Consider the following 4723-nt stretch of genomic DNA (forward strand, 5'->3'; position numbering starts at 1 on the left):
AGGACTTGTGTAAATTGTAGTCCGTCGATTACAGGATCTAATATCAGGGCAGTCCATCCTGCGTTCCGGATACTTCCGGAGTAATCCTGATGGTCGAAAGTGATTGGTTTTGACATCCAGTGTCGGGACTCCGCTGGGGTGGACCGTGCGGCGCGTATTTTAATGGGCGCCGCTCTACTTTTGCCTATTGTCACATTAAGTGAGTTTACTGTTTTGACCTCTTGTGGGAAATTCCTTTGTTTGCCGGTGCTCTGCTTGTGGAGTTCGTCACCGTCCTCACTTAGTGTTTCGAGCCCCTTGTGTTCGGCATTAAGTCGGCCGGACTGTTTGAAGACCCAACAATCTCTGTGGGTATGGTTTGCAGGCCTCCCGGAGGTGCTGTGGATTTGGCATGTCTTGTCCAAGATTTTGTTTAGGTTGGATAGCTCGTTGCTGTTGTCCTTGAGAGGCAGTGTTTTGTTGCTCTGCCGAGAGCTTTTGAACCCGGCATTGACTGCCGTGTTCTTTGGGCCATTTCCCTTAGTTCGGCGCTGGTCCTTTCTACGTCGTGGTTTCCCATTTCCATCCCTGACCTCGGATGTACTTGGGTCGCTGGTGCTGCATCTTGCCAGCCAGCTATCCTCTCCCGCGCAAAAGCGGGTCATGAGGCTTGTTAATGCGGCCATTGTTCATGGCTTTTCCTCGCCGAGGTGTCTGGCGAGCCATTCGTCTCGGACGTTATGTTTGAAGGCTGCTAAGGCTTCGGCGTCCGGACAGTCGACTATTTGGTTCTTTTTGGTGAGGAACCTGTTCCAGAATTTGCGGGCCGACTCTCCGGGCTGTTGGGTTATGTGACTTAAATCGTCTGCATCCGGAGGGCGGACATAAGTCCCCTAAAAATTTGCCCGAAACGCATCCTCGAGCTCTTCCCAACTTCCAATGGTATTTTCTGGGAGGCTTTTGAGCCAATGCCAAGCTGGCCCTTTGAGCTTGAGGGGTAAGTATTTTATGGCGTGGAGGTCATCTCCTCTAGCCATATGTATGTGCAGGATGTAATCCTCAATCCAGACTCCAGGGTCTGTTGTTCCGTCGTATGCCTCTATGTTTACGGGCTTGAATCCCGCTGGAAATTCATGATCCAGCACCTCATCGGTGAAACATAAGGGGTGTGCAGCGCCCCTGTATTTGGGCATGCCGTGATGTTCAAATACTCAACGTGTTGTATTGCTTTCTGGGGCTTGCTTTCTTGGCCCATAGATGGACCTGACTGGGCCATCCTTTTTGTGAGGATCCATATGTGGATCGCGTGCCGGCTTATGTGCGGCGCCGCTTGTTGCTCTTTGTTTGCTATGTGGTCGTCTATCCGACCGGGCGGCCTCTTTGTTTTTTGATTGTGGGGGCTCTGCGGCCTCCTCGTCGAATTCGGGCAGTAGTTTGCGCTTTGGGTAGCTTTTTGCTTGGCGACTATCGCCGTATTTGTCTGCGGTCTTGAGTACTTTGCTCCATCTCATTCTGAGTACGTCTTCCGCTGTTTTGAGCTTCCGCTTCTGCTTCTTCAGACTTCGTGCAGTGGCGACGAGCCTTTTGTGGAGGTTCTTCTGCTCTAATGATGTGTTCGGCATGAGATCGTCCGGACTGTTGTTTTCACTAGGGATGGATTGCTTATCCAATTTATCCTGTTCGGATGGTTTCTCGGGGGCATGTTCGTCGTCCACCGGTTTGCCCTGCTCTACGGCTGGGTCCGTATGGGTGCTGTTGTTGTCGGGGCGGGACTTTGGGCGGCGCTTGCATTGCCGTTTCGGCTGTTTTTCGAGGGAGTTATCCTTCACAGCGTCCCGTTGTTCCTCGTTATCGCTTGCTTTAGGTGTGCCCACCATATAAACATCGTGAGTTGAGGTGGCCTTCCAGTGCCCTATAGGCACTGGGTCTTGGTCGTCTCCGGCATCGTCGTCCATACCGTCGATATCTTCGGAGTCGAAGTCTAGCATGTCGGTTAAGTCATCGATAGTGGCTATGAAGTGGGTGGTGGGTGGGCTTTGAATTTCTTCGTCGTCCGCATCCCAACCGTTCGGACCATAATCCGGCTAGGGCTCTTATGATAAAGAGAGACACTTTAGCGAATTCAGGATGTCACCAAAAGGTGAGTGCTGAAAGATGTCCACAGCGGTGAACTCCATGATCGGTGCCCAATCGGATTCGATTGGCAGGGGCGCGGAAGGTTCGGGGTCCGGAGAGGAGTCCGACACCTTGGAGTCACGAGCTTCACAAGGGACAGGGGTCAGTATTTGGCTCTATCGCCGTAGAGGTAGCAGCCCCCGAGGTGGTGTCCAGCCACCCATCCTCGATTGGCGGCGTCGGCTCCGAGCTAAGGGTCGGAGCGGACTCTTGTGCGGCCTCCAGGGCACTGTCCGGCAGCAGAGCTAAATCATGCCCATCGTGACAGTGCGGCGTCCTCGGCTGTGGCTCGAATCCGTCGAAGATCAAGTCTCCGCGGATTTTGGCCATATAGTTCAAACTTCCAAATCTGACCTGATGGCCAGGGGCATAGCTTTCGATCTGCTCCAGATGGCCAAGTGAATTGGCCCGCAGTGCGAAGCCGCCGAATACGAAGATCTGTCCGGGGAGAAAAGTCTCACCCTGGACCGCGTTGTTGTTGATGATCGAAGGAGCCATCGGGCCTATAGGTGACGACACAGAGGAACTCTCAATGAAAGCACCAATGTCGATGTCAAAACCAGCGGATCTCGGGTAGGGGGTTCCGAACTGTGCGTCTAGGCGGATGGTAACAGGAGACAAGGGACACGATGTTTTTACCCAGGTTCAGGCCCTCTCGGTGGAGGTAAAACCCTACTCCTGCTTGATTAATATTGATGATATGGGTAGTACAAGAGTAGATCTACCACGAGATCAAGGAGGCTAAACCCTAGAAGCTAGCCTATGGTATGATTGTTGTTCGTCCTACGGACTAAAACCCTCCGGTTTATATAGACACCGGAGAGGGCTAGGGTTACACAGAGTCGGTTACAATGGTAGGAGACCTACATATCCGTATCGCCAAGCTTGCCTTCCACGCCAAGGAAAATCCCATCCGGACACGGGATGAAGTCTTCAATCTTGTATCTTCATAGTCTTGGAGTCCGGCCAATGATGATAGTTCGGCTATCCGGACACCCCCTAGTCCAGGACTCCCTCAGGCATTATTAGAGAGTGTTTGTTTACAAGGACATTTTGGTGTAGGGACTAAAAATACTCCGTGTCAGTCACATCTAAACCAAACAGGAGGGACTTTTCGGAACTAAAAGTGGGCATTTGGGACTAAAGAAAGAAGACCCCGAGGGAGTCTTTTTGGGACTTTTTCCAACAGTTGCCCCTGCCACGCATCGCACCTTGTTTCTATTAGTTCATTACTAGGGGTAACATGGTCTTTTATCATGTCATTTAATAACCTCTAGTCCATGTTTAGTCCCTGGAACCAAGCAGGTAGGGACTAGGGAGTTTTTAACCAAACAGGGCCATAGATTAACAACAGCTAATGAGTTGCACGGGACAGTGGACACACCAGCACCATGTGCATCTACCGATGTACTGTGGTCATGCACAGTCTGTTGCAACAAAGAACAAACAACCAAGGATCATATTTGTGTTGGTCCCAGATTTGTTATCTTTAGACACCTTTCCCTATGTGAGCGCAGCAAATCTAGTCCTGCTCAAACTCTACAGCCTTGTCCCTTCCTTTCCTTTTTGAACTAGTACTTTCGCCCCTTCCTTTCCTCTTTGAACCACGTCCTAGATTTATGCGATACAACTTTCCCCACTACTTTCCCCCATTCCTTTCCTCTTTGAACCATGTCCTAGATTCATGCTATACAACTTCCCCCCTTCATTTCCTCTTTGAACCACGTCCTAGATTCATGCTATATATAACTTTTCCCACTACTTTCCCCCACTCCTTTCCTCTTTGAACCACGTCCTAGATTCATGGTATACATGCAGCTAGAGCAATGCATGTGGAGTAAGTAAAATATACCTTAAGGTTCTTGGGGCATGGTTCGGTGGGCGACGGGACGATGGCGAAGAAGAAGGGGTCGGAGGCCCTCCCGCGCCGCCGCTGGGTGGAAAGTGAACATCAACGCCGGTAGTGGATTCCCTCCCTCGCCGACGGCGACAGCGTTAAGCCTCCTTCCCTTCTCGGCGGATGGATCCTGCCGGCTCTTTGAGCAGCAATGAGGGGAGAGAGAGGCCAACGGAGTCTTGTTTAGATCTGGAGAGGGCGAGAGAGTGTCAATAGAGCAACTACAAGCGCTGAGGATCCAGCGGGAGAGGGGGAGAGAGTGTGAAGAGAGCAACTACAAGCGCTGAGGCTCCAGCGTGTATATATATACTGGAGAGAGAGTGTGAAGCGTGCAAACCCTAGAAAACATTTTGACCAGTCAAAGAATCCTCCTGGCAAAAATTATGCTCAAGTGTAGTTATCGAACCCGAGACCTCAAGTTTGATGAGCGAACAGGCTAACCAGCTACACAACCCTCCCGTTATGTTCAACGAGAGGAAAATAACCTTTTATACATTCCTGCATTCGTGTGACAGGCATGCCGTGTTTGTGTGTGTGTGTGTGTGTGTGTGTGTGTGGGAGTCATTAGGATTTCAATCATAATCGTGTCATGTGGCTTTGGTGGTAAGACTATCCACAGTGGTGCAGAAATAATGCAGCCTTAGTCACCTTACCTCTCTCCACGTAGTACAT

The sequence above is a fragment of the Triticum dicoccoides genome, chromosome 3B (genome assembly GCF_002162155.2).
Source record: "Triticum dicoccoides isolate Atlit2015 ecotype Zavitan chromosome 3B, WEW_v2.0, whole genome shotgun sequence".
Classification (NCBI taxonomy): Eukaryota; Viridiplantae; Streptophyta; class Magnoliopsida; order Poales; family Poaceae; genus Triticum; species Triticum dicoccoides.